We start from the raw sequence: 18,233 nt of genomic DNA, 5'->3' as shown, positions 1-18,233 counted from the left end.
AGAAGGTGCTGTGACTGATTGAACGTGTCAAAAGTGGTTTGTGAAGTTTCTTGGTACTACTGACATTTTGGTCAAATAATTCTTGGCTGTGGGGCTGTCTTGCACATTGGGAGATGTTTAGCAGCACCCGGGGCCTCTACCCATTAGAAGCCAATAGCAGGAGATAGCCAACATACTCAACCTATCCAAATCAATAAAGTTACTGGTGAAAATGAAAAATGTGTCTTTTATTTTACAGAAAAATCATAACAGACTTTTTGGTCAACCCAATACTTGTGTCTAGGACATACAAGAAAAGTATCTGAAATATGGTTAATGTACGGTTTATAAAATATTTTCCCTTTCTTTTTTTTTTTTTTTTTAAGTAGACCTCTTACTTTTACACTAATTCCAGAGGACTAAACATGGCAAGCCAGGACATTTACAATTTATTCATATTTTTTCCTATAGTCAACTACAGCCACCCACAGAGAAGAATCTCTTCTACACCTTCACACATTCACTTTTCTTTGCCTGAAATATCCTTCCCTTCCTCATCTGGTTACTCGTTATCTTTCAAGATGACATTTCTTCCTTTATGAACTCGTTTTAGCATCTGACTCTGGGTTAAACACCCCTGTTTGATGTGCCTGGACCATCCTGTACTTAGCACTATCATAGCATTTGTCACAATGCAATGTGTTGGGGGTTTCCTTCACATGGCTATGAGTTGTTTAAGTTATTTTTTATTTTTCTTTTTTTCCTCTGCTAATGCCTAACATTGTGTCTGGCACAGAGTAAGCAATCAGTAAACATTTTTTGAATAAGGTACTATAATCTGAGTTTGAATATGAACTTGAATGAAAGGGACTATGTGAGAGAATTACGTACATTTAGTATTAACTTTTGCTATTTGTGCATTCTATTGTTAGTATACTTTGAACACATGCTCTAATAAATTTGGCAGAAACATCCCTACTGACCATTATTAAAAATTTTATTAATTTGAGAGCCTTGTGTGTATAGAAACATGATCATATTCCTGGCATATACAAGCACTATAAGCAATTTAATAGTGGCCATGTAGTAATTTATGTTTGAAACCCTGAGATCTTACAGCACAAAATCATTTTATTATGCTCCATCCAATGAGAAGTATATTTCAAACAATTATAGAAAGAAACAGAATTTTAAATAATATAGAATATGCCAAATGAGCTATTTTGCATTCCTTTCTTTGGAAGAGGAGTTATTACTAGTTGGATTTATGATTTCTGACATTTGGTTTTGCATTCAATCATGCGTCAGCCTCAAACAACACTGAAATAGGTTGCCCCTCTGAGTGTCCTAAGAATCATGTGCACAGGGATGAATTATGTGACCTTCAATAAAACTCTTTTTTGCTCATCTGCATCCTACTCATGTCCATGTTTTTTATTCAATTGACTGAGCTTCTCAAAGGCAGGATCTGTTTCTGATTTGTCATCATTATTCCCAATGCATAGCACAGTGCCTGAGATATAGAATGGACTCTGAAAATGTTGTTGTTGATTTACAATGAACTAGTTTGGAATTATTCTGGTAAGAGATGTTTTAAATGTGACTTATCCTGTTCTTGACATGTCCAATGCATTATGCCATTTAAGGCTCACTCCAATCTCATGAAGCAGATGTCTTACCAAGCTGTTATGACCATTGAGGAATTGAGAATTTTGAAGTTCAGAGAGGTAAGCAACTTGTCAAAGATGACTCAGGCCCATCAGATTCCAGTCCGTATTTTATCCAGTACACAGCAATACAGTGGGCTAGTGTGAAGGTTACATAAGTTAAGGTATGTAAATACACAGAAAATGCCTGGAACATAATAAACAATACATGCAAGGTCTGTTTTCTGACTGAACCACCTTGCCAATTTGATGTTTCCCCAAGAATCTCTTCAAGAGATGTGATGCATGACCAGGCGCATTGTCGTGATGAAGCTGCCAATCACCAGCTGTCCAGAGCTGCGGGCTTCTGAATCATGTGAATAGTTTTTGTGGAGGATGTTCAACCTTAAAGCAAGATTTGATGCAAATTCATTGCTCTACTCAGTCATTTTGAATGTGATGGCCACACAGTACATGTGCTCACTCAGTGGTGTCTACTGCCCCCACTGACTAGTACAGTGATGTCATCACTGTTCGTGCATGCGCATTCCAGTCCACTCGCCTGCCACTTGGCTGCCAGTTTACATCGATGTGGTGCAAACCATTCTCGTTTAATTAACAATGCCGGACTTTTTCTGGACAGACTTTGCATATCTTTGCTTTTCTTATTACCTTGTTGTTTCTCAGAGTAGATGATAAAGGAATGCATATTGATTTTTTCCTTATGCCATACTTAATACAAATGACATTGTTATTCAAATGAGAAAAGAAACAACACCCTAAAATTTAGATGAGTTTCTTGACATATTTAGCATAATAAATTAAAATAGTACTTTAAAATTTGGTTTGACTTAAACCAGTAGACTATTAGGTCGTTGGGCAGCTGTATGCAGTTAGAATCTACATATTATGCTCTTTTTCAGCCCGGAGTTGGGAACAGCTGCAGCTTGTTGCCCCTGTTGGATTTAATGGGAATTTGCTCAGTTTCATGGTGGACCCTGTCCAACGCTGAATAGAGATAGAGTTTTACATGAGCCTCTTCCATTTCTATTACTCTGCCAACTCAGTGTCTCACAGTTCCTTCAATTCTGTAATCATAATGTCAATTAAAAACACAACAAGGTGGAAGAGGTGTGGGGAAAGCAACAACTCTCATATGCAGGGTCTTAAAATGTAAGTAAGTGGTTTTGATGTTCCCCAGCTGTCCTCTAAAGCAGTGAGAAACTTTAGAACATTTTTGGTAGAATCAATAAAGAGTTAGACTTATGTTTGATTACCTAAGGTTTCATATACGCCAGCCACCTGAAGCACACAATAGTTTTCTGCACTCTTTCTTCTTATGACAACCAAGTCTTCTTGATTTGTCAATGTCCCATTTTCTTTGTACTGAATTCAGATTCCTCAGTTCGGTCTTTATAGATGAGAAAACCGAAAGGATTTATTAGTCTTAACAGAGTTGCCTGGTGAGCCTGAACTTTCTACTAAACGAATCTCAATTGTTTGTTGGCAACTCTGGCCACTGCCTAAAACTTTGGAAAAGTTAGAGAGACTTGAGCCAGTTTTCCGGTCCCCACCATTAGATTCACTAGCCACATCCAGAAGTAAACAGAAAAAGTCTATTAAGGGGGAGGAAGGGTACCTCCCTCCCACCTTGTTGGGAGTTTCCTCTGATCAACTCTTCTCCCAGGATTGCATCCTGCCAGTGACCTCACACATTTTTCTTGTTTCTGTGTAAATTGCTATCTTTTCAGGAGGTGCATGACAGCCTCCGTTTGCTGGTGCCTCCATTTGTACAGAAGCTGTTATTACGGAATAAGTTTAATGGGTCGTGAATTTTGTGGAGAAAGGGAGGGTCTCTCCATGACTTTGTGTGTACCAGCCATGGACCTATTGGCTCCACAAGGAGTGCATTAGGCTAAATATTTTTAGCCCATTGACTCTGGAAGTAATAACTCTAGATGCTTCATTAAATTTTCATGGGTGAGTGACAGAAGCTATGAGGGGAAAAAAAAACAAAACTCAAATCCACCACATTAGCTTTATTATTACGCAGCTGGAGGACAGGAATGTGGCCCCTAAAAAGGATAAAAATAAACTTTTTAAGGAACTGTCGCCTATCTCTTTTTTTCTGCTTCCTGCTCCAATGGGGCAGCCGTTGATTCGATTTTTTCCCCCCTCTCACACCTGGCATTTTGGCCTCTGGAGGCCAGTATACCTTAACAGGCATTTACCGGTGTTGAATTTAGTCTCAGGGTAGGAAAATTTCTAGATCGGCACAATGCTTTCCGCTATTTATTGGATCTTTGTAAACTGGGGCCGGAAGTCAGGAGCGAGGGCCTTCTGCTCCTGTTTTAACCTGGGGCTTGTCCTCTCCCGGACATTCAAAGGAAGGGAGTGGGGAGGGTGGAGAGGAAGGCGAAGAGTTAGGGTTTAACTGCACGCTCTCGGGCGCAAGAGTCCCTCCCAGGACTACTGAAAACCTGGTAGATGCAGTCCCTCCCCAGCCTCCGCCCAGTTTACCCGGGTAAGCCTCTGCGAGGACTAGAGCTGCCAAATCAGGTTTGGCCGCTGGGAGCTAGCGCCCCCTCCTGCCAAGGGGCGTGGGGGCAACACGCCCTCGCAGGACCTCCGTTTTAGTTTTCGCCCTCTGGCACTCCTGATAGTTGGGTGTGCGTTAGCTGGGAGGTTTGGATAAAAGAGTAGGCTCTAGAGAAAAAGGAGGGAGGTCAGGCTGGGGTGATGGTGATAAAAAACACGGGACACTTTGGGAAACCCGAGTCTGGTAGCTTTTCCTCCTTCTCTCCTTACACCCTCTCGGCTCGCACAGCCGGGGCGGGGACCCCTTGCTCGCTGCTTAGCTCTCCATCGCCGTGGAGCCGAGATGGGCAGTTAGCGCAAGGGCTCTAAGGGGCGACTGCGAACCGCGGCGCCCCCGCTCGCTCGCTGGCTCGCTGTTCCTCCTCCTCGCCACCGCGACTCGGCTAGGCTCTCGGAGCGCGCTCGGCGGCGCAGACAGCGCCCGGGCGGGAGCGGGAGCGGGAGCTAGAGCCGCGAGGCCCGGGCGAGGGGCGCACGGCGGGAGGCCAGGAGGCAGCGGCCGGGGAGCCAGCAGGTGATCAGCGCCATAGGGCCCCGGCGGGTGTGAGGGTGGGTGGGACGGGGGCTACGGGAGGGGGCGGGTCTGCACGCCGGGCGGTCTCCTCCCCCTACTCTGACGCGTGGTCCTTGGCTCTCGGGGAGGATGGACCCAGCTCCGCGATCGCCCGGGCTTCCCCGGGCTGGAGAGCGCGCTTGAGTGCCGCCGCCCGCCGGGCATGGGGAGCCGCTTCCCGGGCGGCTGCGGCAGCGGAGGAGGATGCTCGCGGCGAGCCGAGGTGAGGCGTGGCGGGGACAGGAGTTCAGCGCTGGCAGGTGCCCGTTGGGGACACGGCGCCCGGACACCCGGAGCCCCCAGGCGCGGAGGAAGACTCCTGGAGCCCCTCTCTCAGGAGTTTGGCTAGGGGTGCCGCGGGGACGGTGACTGCAGTTTTCCTCCACTTGCTGGAGGAAAGGGGACGACCTCTGCGCCTTCCTTGTTGGGATCCTCCATAACCCCGGATCTCTTTACTTCTGACCGCGCGCGGTCCTCTCTTCAGACCTGCTCACCCCAAACACTTGTCTTTCTTCAGGACCTCCTTCCTCCTGGGCTTTCGGCTCTACTCATCCATGTCCCTTCCTTCTCCCACTCTAGGAGCTACTCCCTACTCCTGAGCCTGCCCCCTGCCTCACTCGCGGCTTTCCCGGCCCGGCCCGTTTTTCACTTCCCTACACCTCGGCAGCGCTGCGGTTCTGCCCCGACTTGTGGAAAAATCATATCTATCTCACTATCTCAGTAACCCCTGTCCTTTCGTAGGCACCATCAGAATGACACCCCGCGTCTCCTCCGACCCTGGCACTTCCGCGGGTCCTCCATCGATTCAGCTCTCTGCCGCGCCCCCACCTCCATTCCACCCCCTAGTCACTCTGCTACCCCGACAGGCCATCCCCCCGCCCCCCGCCTACCTCTCTAGCTTCTCCCTGCCCCGGACGAGACGCTCTACTTCGGATGCAGAGCTCAGTCCATCCCCCGGAAACTTTAAAATCCCTGTGGTTTGGCTCCTAAAGAAGCCCTGAAAGGAGAAAAATCTGGAATCAGGGAGTTAGAGGTGGGGGAGGTTGTGTCGCGGCGTCGGAAAGGGGCCACTGGATGAGTGTACAAAGTAAATTTCAAAACGTCGGTGGTTGCTGCAGCCGGGACTCTCCTCCGGCTGCCTTCGTCCCGCGAAGTATTATTGTGACCCCTGGTGGGAGGGCGCGTCTGTTCTGTGCACTTTTTAAAGCGCTTTTATTCCCCCGCGGACGGGGCCGGGAGGGCGCGGGGCGCGGGGGCGTTGCGCCAGGGAAAGCTCACTCTTTTAGCTGCTGCCACTTAGCTCCTTCTTAGCTTCTTCTTAGCTCCCTCCCGGACCCGCCGGACTGTGTGTTTCACTCCCTGAAAACTCCCCTCCGCCCCCAACTGCATCACACAAGTCTTCATTGTTGGGGGTCTGCCTGGGCACTTCCGCTTGGACGGGAGAGTCTAAAGGAATGGGGTGGGGGTGGGGAGGCCCAGGGAGCTTGGCGGCCGCGGTCTGGCTCTCGCTGGACGCTCGGCAGCGGCGGCGGCGGCGGGCGGGTGGAGCGGAGAGCGCCGCGGCGCGGGCATCTGTGCGCTGCGTCGTGTGTCGGGAGCGTGGGGTGCGTGCCCGCGTGGGCCCGTGCCTGAGGGTGTATTTGGATACCGGCGCACGCCTGGGCTTAGCTCCTTTAGAAACAGAGGCCAGTGGAAAGCTTGGGGGAGCGAGCGCGTCTTTTGCTGCCCCGGAGTGGGGCGGACGGGTGGGTCCTCGGAGATGGAAGCTACAATGCGGCTCTCGGCGAGTCGCTGGGGCCCCAGAGCGAGGATCCTTCGTCGCTTGTCCCTCCCTCCTCTCCTCTCCTGCTGGCCCTTTCGACACACTTTCACAATGTTTATGGTTTTGAATAAAGGCCTTGTTGGGCTTCCGCTGACACTTCATAACACTTAACATGTTTTTAAGTAATCATACAAATTAAAGGTAGCTTACATTCAGAACCCCCTAATTATCCTGTTCACGTTTGTACATTTATGCGCCAATTATAGGTCTTCGAGAAATCCATAACATTATAAACCATTCCCACCCCCTGAATTAGCACCCATTGTTTTTATTATCTCAGCGATGAGTGATTCTGGATGGAACCCTGAATTGCGCAGCCATGAAGATAGATGGGAGAGGGGGGAGGTTGGCTGGGATTGGAACGCCCCACCCTTCCACCCTTCCACCCCACCCCATCTCTTTCACTTCCTATCCTGACAAGGCTTGGTGACAATTCTGGAATCTAAAAGGGATCAAGGATTTTCTTGATTTCCTATTGAGAAGGGCGACCTAATCAAAGCCGTATAAAAGTCAACTTCTAAGCAATCAGAAATTGTCTGCTGATGTCCTTGATTGAAACCCCAGCATTCAAATGGAGTATTGAAGAACTCGCAGACGTGGCTTTTGAAGCGCTATTGTTCTTTTTCATACACTGAGGCCCTCGTAAAGGTTTAGGAAGTTCAAAATGCGGTGATTTGAAAGACTGACATTGTAACTATTTGGCAACGCTGAAAGGATCCGAAGGGATGATAGAATAGGCCAAGGTGGGAAGTGCAATGTATTACTATCTTCTTGGGAACAGTGCCGCTATCAACAGTGGGAATTCAGTTCTACACATCAAGTTGGCAATTAAAGCTCTTCCTAAAACAGATTTAGAAGATGATTTTTTTTTAGTAGGGGTTTTTTTTTTTTTTTTGGTGGTTTGCTTAAGGTCTGAATAGGCATATCTGAAACATTTAATCATGTTCATTGTATTCAACAATAAAATCTGAATAAAAATTACTTATTGTTGATGAAGCTCATCTCTCAAGCTGTTTCACAGTATGTTTCATTTGCAAGACATACCATTGTGTGAGGCTGCCAGGAAGAGATGGTATCACTTATTGTTCATTTTCTTCTCCCAAAGCAAAGAGGAATATGCTGCTTCACTACTCTTTGCCCTCCAAAGTAGTTTTTCTGAAATGGGTGGGTGTTTGGCATGGTACCTGATAGTACTCATCTTACAAATTGCAGCTGGTGGATTTTGGATGCCTGGAGCCACCCTGCAGGCAAAGGAAGAATCTAATTGAGGCAGCATTTCATTTTGATAATTCACTCAAGTCAAACATTTTGTTTTTGCTGGGATTTAATCCTTCTCTCAAACTAATAAAGCTAACAAAGCGAGAAAATCACAGTTTATGTCTTTTAGATGGCACTTTTAAAAATTGCGTAAATTGAAGGCTGCTGTCAGGAACTTTAAATGTTATTTAGGGCTAACTGTTATAAAGAAGGTTCACGTGATTGAGGATAAATCACTCTCAGAACCTCAGTTTCATCAATTGCAAAACAGGGACAATATTATCTATTTTGTGAGTCTTTGAGCAATTTTATATTGAAAAAATGTCTTGTTGGATGCTTTAGCACATAGCAGAATTTCAGGAGAAGGGTAACTTTTAGCAACAGAGAGGATGGAATTCTGTTATGGAAAGAGGATGGCATTTGGAATTGGAAGGCCAGGGTTGAATTCTGGTACTTTCTGACTTTGTTATGTTTGGCAAATCACTTCTCTTATTAATAAAAACAAGAATAATTAACTTTAATGGAATAATTATTAATAGCCACATACTCTTTTAAGCAGTGTGCATATATTAATTTATTGTTTAATAAATTAAAGTGGATATTTGTATTCTCTTCCATCTGATTGATAAGGAAACTGGGGAACAGAGGGAGTTGGTAACTGGCCCAAGGTCACTCACCTAGGAAGCTATAGAACTAGGACTTGAATATAAGCATTCTGATTCCAAGATCTGACCTACTCAGTGTGTTATGCTGTCTCTGCATGATGAGGTGATCTCAGTTATCTCCCTTGTTGGCTGTAAAATTTAATGGGGAACAGTGGAGTAACAGGTGATTAGAACTCTGGACTTGGGTGGTAAACTGCCTGGGTTCAGACCTCAGCTTCCTCAGCCCTGCCAGCTGTGTGGCCCTGACCAACTTATTTAATTCTCTGTGTTTCAGTTTTCTTTATAATAAGAGTGCCTGCCACAAAAGATTGCTCTGGGGATTATAGGACTTAACACAAGGTGCTTAGAATAGTACCTAGCATATAATGTTATTTAGCTATTAATATTACCTTTAAATGAGATAAAAATTCTTCCCTTTGATAATAAAATGTTTTTTGTTTCTCACTGATATCCTGAGCCTTAAGTATCCTAATAATCTTTTTCTCCCTAACCAGGGGGTACAGAGTAAGAGGGATATTTTAGCATTTCAGGCAAAAGCTTAGTTTTGTTTAGCATGCTGGAAATATTTTCTTGAACGTTTTTCCTCTTTGTGAAGGGAATTGTGATACACATGCTTAAATCTGCATGCCATTGTACTTTTCAACAGCTATTTTCAGGAAAATAAAATGACTACTTGATTGATTGAATTCAACTCATCCAATTTACAGATTGGAAAACAAATCAGGCTTGGGGAGATACATTATGTTACACCCGAGAGGCTCTATCAGAACCCAGAATTATTGGACTCTTTGTCCAGTGCTCCTTCCTCAGGACTGGATTGCCTCTTAAATCAAAACAAAGAAGTGGCTTGAAAATATAAATAAAACTTGGAGGTAGGGAAGTTATTGCCAGGTTCAGAGCAGGAGCCGACCAGATGTTCTGCTGTGAAAAATGAATATCCAGTTGGAAAGCGAAACCCCTTCTCTAATAGTATATTTATATACATGAAAACTAGCACTAAACTCAGTCTATGAAATGTGTGTCAAGATAGGAGCCTCTGTTAAAACAAACAAGCATTAAGTCAATGAATCACTTGAACACTTCCCTTAGGTTGGAGAGCAAATGATCAGGTCTCTTTTTCTGTGAGATGCTCTTTGTATATTTCTTCCATTTAGTCCTCAGATATGAAAAGGTTTTGGTTCAGGAATCACAAAACTCCTCTGGCTTCTAGTTCATGAAATATGCAGCATATTCTATTGGAAAGAAATTGCCAGCTTGCTTTTATTATTATTATTTTATTTTATTTGAACCTGACATACAACCAATCTAAAATGCCAGTGGGGGATTCTCATAAAGGGAAGGGAAAACAGAAATAAAATTCTGCTGAACAGAACTCACAGCTAAAATGATAAAAGTTTTGTGGTAGTGAAGAAGGGTTCTTTAGATTAGGGGGGCAAAAATGAGAGGCGTCCCCTCTCAGACAGAGATGACAAGGTCACAGTGAACCCAGGTCAGTTGTGTCCACCACCTGTAGTGGGTCTTGCAATGTTGCCAACCCCATGTTTTGGCTGCGAGCGTCACACTTATTTCTTACTCTTCCCTTATGGTCAGTCTCTCTGTTTCTTCATTGGACTCATGATTTATCTGTTCACTAACCCTTGGTTAGGCCATTCCTTTATGTTCCTTTGTCTCTTCTTGTTTCTGCTGCAGTTTGTCTCTCAGTCATTGTTTTTTGTTGTTGTTACTGTCACAATTGACAATAAAGACTGAAGAGTTATGAGTGTGCATTGAGCGTATCTGGGAAACCGAGGAAGCCAACTTCAGTCATGCACGCAGACATCATATCTATGTCCATTCAATACATCCTTACTGAGCGCCTACCTTGTTTCTGACCCTGGCTGTCCGCTAGGATGCTAGGCATTTTGAACAGTGCCAGAATGCAAAGGTGCAACCTGTGCCATCTAAGCACCTGGCCTCCTGCATAAACGATTGCTCCAGTGTGAGAGGTGGTACAGAAAATATCTGCACAGCACTGGAAGCTTCCCGAGGAGTCATTTTTTCTACCGGGAGAAAGGAAAGGGTAGGGAAGTTATAGCGGAAGAGGTTGCATTTCAGCTGGAAGTGGAAGGATGACCAGGACTTTCTCAGGGGTTGAAGATGATGCTTCAGACTAAAAGAACTACATGGATGAAGACAGGTGGACATGAAAGTTCACTGTTTGTTTGGAGATAAGCATAGCTGGGTATGTCTGTAATGTAGAATATGTGGCTGAAATGGATGATTTTATAGAGTATTTTCCAAAACTATGTTCCAGGGAACATGAGTGTTCCCCAAGATGGTTGTATTTCAAAAGAAAGAGCATTTGAAGGAAAAAACATTTTATGCTTAAAAATGTTTGGAAAGTACTGAATTAAATATCCTACTCTTAGTAAGACTTGGTATTTACTGACCTATTAGAGCTTCAGAGATTTCCTCCAGAAAAGAAGCTCATTTTCCAAACTTATTTTCCATGGAACCTTTGATTTCACGGAGCTACCTCAGTGTCTTATGAGATAGATTAGAGGAAATGTTTGTAGGTAATCACTTTGTTTTTTAGGACGAGCAATTAATTAATTTTTCATGAAAGTAATGTATGTGATTTGAAATGTAGTATATTCAACACACAAAAAATAGAAATAACAATACTGCTAGAAAAAACAACTACTACCTCTGTTCCTACCACTTAGCTTAAGAAATAAAGCCATGCAATTGTAGCCCCTTAGTTCTCTGATTGTATCTCCTTCCTGCCTGACAGATGTCACCACTATCCTGAATTTGATGTTTGTCATTCCTTATTTTTCTTTTGAATATTCTTTTCAGGACAGACTTAAAAAGAATATCCCATTGGATTCTCATCCACTTTATAGCTTGTCACAACAGAGACAATAAAGAAAAAATAGTATTTAATCTAATTAATGTGCAATAAAGGACATTTATATGTCCTTTAGGAGAAGGAAATGTGGCTTCTCCTTTTAACAACAGTTCCTGTAGTAGATACTCAATAAGTTTTTGCTGGATTGAATTGAATTAAATCTGTGTAGTCTGATGTGGTTCATTAAGTTCATGTGGATAAAAAGATTGGGGTAAATTGTTATCCATTGACAGTATTGAAATTCTCTGTGATCAGCGATCTTGAAAACATTTTTTTTTTTTGTTGCAGTTCTTTATTTTCTAATCTGGACTTGGAAATGAATAGTAACAGTCATCTATTGAAAGTCATATCTGTATTTTCTTGACATCTTTAGAATCATTGGCAATAATTACTTACCCATGTCTGTCCTATTAAATAGCTGATTCAGTGAAGGTCTCTACTTCCATTACAGAAAAAATATGATAAATGTCAATGCTTTCAATAAAAAAAAACATAGTAAATTACAATGCTGATGAGTTACTCAGTACCCGGACACTATATCCTTTGGGAATCCTATCCTCAGGGTCCCAGAGAAATAACTTATTATCAGGAACAGAATGTTACAATTAGGCACTCTCATACCAACACAAGCACTTCTCTTGATACATGTGAGGGATGTCCTCTTGAAAAAACTCCATAATCTAAAACATGTGTCACATTTGGGTGACGCTTTCCTTTTCTGTTATCCTACCCTATCATATATTATCCTGTACATGTCAACATGTAGAATGAACATTTGAATATTGCTGAGGAATGCAAGCTAGAGAGAATGAGAGGTGAAGGTGGAAGACTTCCAGCCTCACTGTGAGAGGCTCTTTGTACTAAATAATGGTCATTATGGGACACAGTAGATTAGCGTTTCCCACGGGGATTAAAGTTGACCATGGCCAAGAATCCACCCCTAGGGTTTCTGTCTTTGATTTCACTGGTACAAATTTCTCCTGTAGTTTTGGAAATAGTAGTAAAATCTCAGTGAGAGCAGAACAAGCATTAAGTTTGGGTGTGAATGATCATAAACAGTGCAAAAACTGCACAGAGGGTAAGGAAGAGGAACCACGCTGTGCCATGCCCTTGTGATTGCCACGTGATGCCCACACACTGAGAGCGACGTGTGGTGGAGCTGGTCTTGAATTGTGGGACACATTCTGAGCAGAACTGCATGCTCCCAAAAGTTCTAAATATAAAACGCAATCATTCAAATATACTCAAGTTAAATCATAAATGCCGATAATCTAATTCTGGGTGAAGTCAAAGACGGGCCAGCCATGTGCTGAATCCCAGCTATGGCATGTATCATTAGAACATAGTTCCAATGAATGCAAAAAGGTTACTGTAATTTATTCCTTTGGAAAGCTGAATAAATTCATAGACCACATAGAAGCTGGATTCCTGCCAACCTTCTGCCATCTAACTTCCTAATTTTAATACAGTTGGATTTATCAATCTTTTTTTTTATGGTTAGTACTTTTTATGTCTTGTTTAAGAAACCTTTTTTTTAACCCTGATGTCATAAAGATACTCTTTTTTATTATCTTCTAAAAGCTTTATTGTGTTGCCTTTTCACTTAGGATCTACATCCATGTGGGTGTGTGTGCATGAGAGTGTGTTTGCATGTGCATGTGTGTGCGTGCGTGCGTGCGTGTGTGTGGTGTGAAGTAGGAATGTGTTCTAATTTTCTTCCATGGGAAAAAAATCATCCTAGCACTTAGGGTCAGTTTCTAGGCATATATTTTGTCCACTCTTTCGCCTGAATCACACTTCTTTATTATAGCATTATAATATGCTTTGGTATTTGGCTGGACAATTCCCCCACAACATTCTTCTTCAAAGATGTCTTGTTTTTTCTTGGCCTTTTGACTTCCATATATATTTTTATAATTATCTTTTAAAGTTACACAATAATACTCTTGAAATTTGATTGGAGTTAACATTGTTTTAGAGGTCAATTTAGGGAGAATAACATCATTATAATATTGAGTATTTTTACTCATGAATACCTCTCTCCATTTATTTAGTTCTTATTTATAACTGTCTTTCAATACATACTATAATTTTCTTCATAAAGGTATGCACTTTTGTTAAATTTATTTCCAGGTGCTTTATATATTTTAGTTGCTATTGTAAATGCTGTCTTTAAAAGTTGCGTTTCTTAATTATATGCTAGTTTCCCTCACAGGTACAGAAGCACCTGTATTTCTTATTCGGGATGGTGGGGTCTAGGAAGGGAGGACAGAGACCTGTGCTTATGGAGTGCTTACCAAGCACTAGGTGCTTTACAAGCTCTCATTTGATACTTAGAACAGCCTCAAGGAAAAGGTTGTGGGTAGCTTGGCACCACTTTTGACCGATCACTTCCTTTCTTTATAGGCTGACAGTGCAGGGGACGATGTCCTTTGTCCCAGTGGGCCTGTGGGAGTGCAGAAGTGACACATGAGGCTAGTGAGGGTGTGATTAGCCCAAGTAGCAGCCAGTCTCCTGGTTCAGTTGGGAGAGGTCTTTAAAAGACATCTCTGGTTTTCCCATGGAGAGTGAGGGGGTGTGTGCAGGGTGGCGCAGACCTCTCCTGGCCTGACAGCCTGCGTAACATAACACGAGCCCAGGCCTGGGAGCAGAGTCTGGTGCCAGACATACTGGTCCAGTGTTGCAGGCAGGCCATAGTCACCTGGTTGCCTTAGGGACACATTTTGGCTGGTAGCTACAGTCTAATTTGACTTTTTAGGCTTATCTCACATCAGTGAATATTATTGCCACTTTGACATGGGAGCCACTGGTCTAGAGACATGGAAAACATGTCCACATCATAAAGCTGAGCTGGAACAGAAGCCCAGGCCCCCTTGCACCCAAATCACTGATCTTTCCACCTCCTGTTGACTTAAAATCCTCAAATATACTATGGTGATATTAGAGTAGAACACTGGAAGCACTTTTCATTTGAGGAAGGACCATTATGCATGGAAATTATAACTTACATTTGTAAAAAATGTGATCATGGGAGAGATGTCTGATTATGGCCCATGTGTTATTGATTATTAATTGGCAATTGAGCCCTCTTTCCTCCCTGCCTCTCTTTTCTCTACCTAATTCCTTATGCCATTAATTCTTTCATAAGCCCACTCCCACTTACTTCTTCACATTCAAATAATATTTATAGTTTAGGATGTAGGACAGATATTTGATTCACTCCAAAAGTTACCCCTATGACATCAATGTTGATAAAATTTCAAATCGTCAAGTGTCTACCTCTGCCCCTGTCTTCTTATATCTATCACCAGTGCATTTCATTGTATTTTTCTGGAATGAAGATACTACATACCATACTAGTTTAGGTTGCTGTAAAAGAGGACCTCTTGTAGAAAGCAAGACTAGGGGATACATCGCTTGATTAGTTGATAGCACTATACATGTTCTCTTTGCTCTGTATGTGGGTTCAGAGCTGTGGGGCCAGATGTCATTCTGTATACATTTGACTGCTCCAAATGTTTCAGCAGAGAGCAAAGTCTTGATCAAGTAGCCATAAATCAACATGGCTGTGAGGGGGTTGAATACTGGACTAATATTTCCCTCTTTAAGAAAAAAATAAATGAAGGCCATTCCTCATAGGCTTCATCTAAGTTTGCTGCTCTCCTCTGCCTGCCTTTTCCAGGCATATGTATCTCTCTCAGGCTTCCTGAGCCCAGTCTCTATTAACCACAACACTTCATTACGCCTTCAATTGTTCTGCTCCATGCTTGTTACTGTGCCATCCTCTGAAGATTGGGAGTAGCTCAAGGGTGTTGTAGACTTGTCCTTCATGCCTTGTACGCTTGCTTTTTGAGGAAGTTCACCTCAAATGCTTGCTACCTTTGGTGTTTGAAGCCCACCGTAGTTCCTTTGCCGTGGAGGTAAAACTGTCTCTGTAGTGAATTATTTTGAGTCCATGAAAACAAAATAAGTGCTCCCTGTTATAATTTTAAACACTTCCTTTTGGGACATCTTTTTAGGTCCTTTTATTCCAAAACTGTGCCTTTTCTGTCCTGTCCTCCCTCCCTTTCTCCCTTTCCTCCCTTTGTTTTTTCTTTCATTTTATCAAATCAACAACAGAAAAAAGAGTTCTCAACCTAAAGGTTTATAGCATGATTTTATGGTCACTAGGATGTGTTGTATCCCTCTCATCCTCACGTGCATCATTTCAGTGCAGGAGGAAGGATTTGGGGAGCAGTCATGATGTGGACTTTGTAGTTCTTGTCAAATCCCATAGTAACAGAAGTATTTTACATGGGTGATTCTTTGCATGGTGGACTGTCTGCAGCTGATTTAAAATTACATCCTAAAGAAGAAACTACCAGCCAGTGTGTGCCAGGGGTTCAGAGTGCCTCTCTGTGCTAGCGCTCAACACATCCCACCCCACACCAGCCACACCATGATGCCCAAGCAGAATGGAATAATTTTACTGATGTACGTTGTTATCAGTAAGAGTCTAGTCAGGAGACCCATAGCGGGGCGCTTAATAGCAAGAATTTAATGCAGGAAACTAGTTAGGAAGTGTTGGAAGAGCTGAAAGTGTGACAGCACAACAAAGGGCCAGGAGCAGCCCACCTGCTTTCAGATCTGCAGGCACTAAGGGAGGGTTTAGCCTTACCAGAGCCCACCAGCTGGTCTGTTGGAAGCATAGCAGAGGTTGCATGGGGGAAGCAGGCACTACACAGGGATGGGCCGGATCCTTGGCGGAGAGTTGGCCAATGCTGAGGATGCCGCCTTGAAACAAAGAGGAAGAAAGGGAGAGAGGAACCCTAGCTTCTCCTCTTCCCTTCCTGTCTCCTGTCAGTCTTTCCTATTAAGCAAATCTAACTGGAAGTCATTGGCCAGGGAGCCTGGAAAATGTAGCTGGGGTCAGCCCTTGCCCCACTCAACAGAGCAGGGGAAAGGACCAGGAGGCAAAGGACTAGTTCAAAGGAAAAGAAATCTCTGACACAAGTGTTTGTTAATATTGCAGAGCTTAAGGAAATCAATGAAGTGAAACACGTATTCCTCCTCTTCCCTCTCACTCCACCCCAGCTTACCCCCACTCCCTTTGTGGGAAGTTGAGAGTGACTCTGCTGGAGGTCGCATCTCTGTCTTGCCAAGGTGAGCTGTTTCAGTGTAGGGTACCTGGTGACTCATACCTTAGACGTGGACCATACAGTCCCCCTTTTCTGCAATTCCAAAATCTGAAAACCTCTGAAGACTCAGGTTTTTTTCAATTTTATTTTTATTTTTAGAACTCATTTAGTGGCAATACCTGACCTGACCTGAACTGTCATGAGACTACTTATAATATTTATTGATCTCTCTGAGTGTAAATAGTCATACATATTGGCTCAAGAAGCATTAATGAATTTGATTGCAGGGTGCCACCCCAAACCTAGGAAGAGATATTACGAATCAAAGCTAAGTGTATGGCGTAGGATATGCTGCGTTTCTAAGATGCAAAATAGAACCTGTGATCTTAACACATCAGACCCAGTGAATTTGAATATGGGATTGTGAACCTGTATTTTAACAGGACAGAAGGAGAGTGAATAGAAACAGAGCCCTGTAAGCACACAGCTTGGGGCGGTGCTTCTCTGGAATCACGGGATGCTGAGCTGGATCGGCCTCTGTAGCCTGGCAGAATAGTCCACTGGTTCTGTGGAAGGAGAGACTTGGCTTAGGTTGGAGGGCTGGCTGGCATACAAGTCATAGGGCCACCAAGGGGTTAATAGTGGAGCTGGAACTATTTCCTTTTTCCAGTAAATGACGTTTTAAGTCTGAATCTTTGGTTCCCTTCAAACATTTAAATGCTTGACATTTAGATGGAATAATGAAAGCAAGCAGGTGCATGTATGGGTGGACTTGTATCCTAATCATCTCATATTTCTGTAGCATTTTGTGTGTGTGTGCATGGGTGCCCACATGCATGAACTATTCGGGTATCTTCTTTGATTCTTAGAAGAGCCCTGTCAGATAGACAGGGTGGGTGCTATCCTCCCCATTTTACAGATGGTCAACCCAAGGTTTAGTTTGGCCAGTAACTAGCTCTGTGGCCATTGGCGAGACCCTTAACTCTCAGAGCCTCAATTTGGAAAAATGAGTTCTTATAGGGTTGTTTCATAAGTCGAAGAAGTAACACCTGCAACACAGTTAGAACTGTGCCTGGTGCACATGGACATGGCACAAATGGTGGTTCTTGGTGCCTCATCCCTCTGCCTGCAGACATGTGAAATGGGTCGCAGAAAGTCATACAGCTATTCCCTTTGTAAAGGACACACTTCAATATAATGAAGAGAATTCTGACTTGAATGATGACAGACACCTGCTCTCTCTGTCTCCCCTTTTTATTTTTTCCAGCTTTATGAGGAGGATCTTGAACTAATGTCACCCCATGCTAATTTTCTCTTATTTCCTTCAGAAATTGGGTCATGGTTTGCAGTGACCTTGGTGGCCTCTCTTATTGTCTTCACAGGTCAGGATACAGCTTGATATTTTGTTTACTCCAAATCTGACTAGAGGGGAAAAAGCCATCACCACACACATACAATTTGCTGCAGAAAGCAACTTTATTTCTTGTCCCCACACTGGGGACTTGGTTTATCATAATTCACGTTAGATAGGCATAATAAAATATTTTCTTTTTCTGAATATTTTGTAAGATTAATAAAGCTGCATTCTTAGGGAAAGTTTATTAATCCATAACTTATAGAAGACTCCAGAGAAAGAAGATATGAGATATGTTCTGTGTGTAAAGACGCCAGGCATGCCACTACTGGAATTGAATAATGCATACATT

At 43.3% G+C, this 18,233-nt stretch overlaps 1 protein-coding gene across 4 annotated transcripts in view; it reads left to right on the top strand.

Moving 5' to 3' along the window:
* The window catches only part of DAB1 (DAB adaptor protein 1), a 566,428-nt gene that overhangs the window by 178,018 nt on the left and 370,177 nt on the right, over positions 1-18,233 (top strand). The window contains exon 1 of one of the 4 annotated variants that reach the window (XM_054573809.1): positions 4,633-4,737. The exons of 2 other annotated variants lie outside the window; for them this stretch is intronic. The gene's annotated coding sequence lies outside the window, so the exon portion shown is untranslated. Of the gene's footprint in view, positions 1-4,632; positions 4,738-4,847; positions 5,000-18,233 lie in introns of those variants that run through there. One more of the 4 variants, XM_054573782.1, reaches the window with a different exon arrangement.

Source organism: Pteronotus mesoamericanus, unplaced genomic scaffold, assembly GCF_021234165.1.
Source record: "Pteronotus mesoamericanus isolate MK-2021 breed Mesoamerican mustached bat unplaced genomic scaffold, CSHL_Meso_final contig_105, whole genome shotgun sequence".
Taxonomy (NCBI): domain Eukaryota; kingdom Metazoa; phylum Chordata; class Mammalia; order Chiroptera; family Mormoopidae; genus Pteronotus; species Pteronotus mesoamericanus.
Note: the sequence above shows the minus strand (reverse complement) of the source record. Positions and strands in the feature narration are given on the sequence as shown.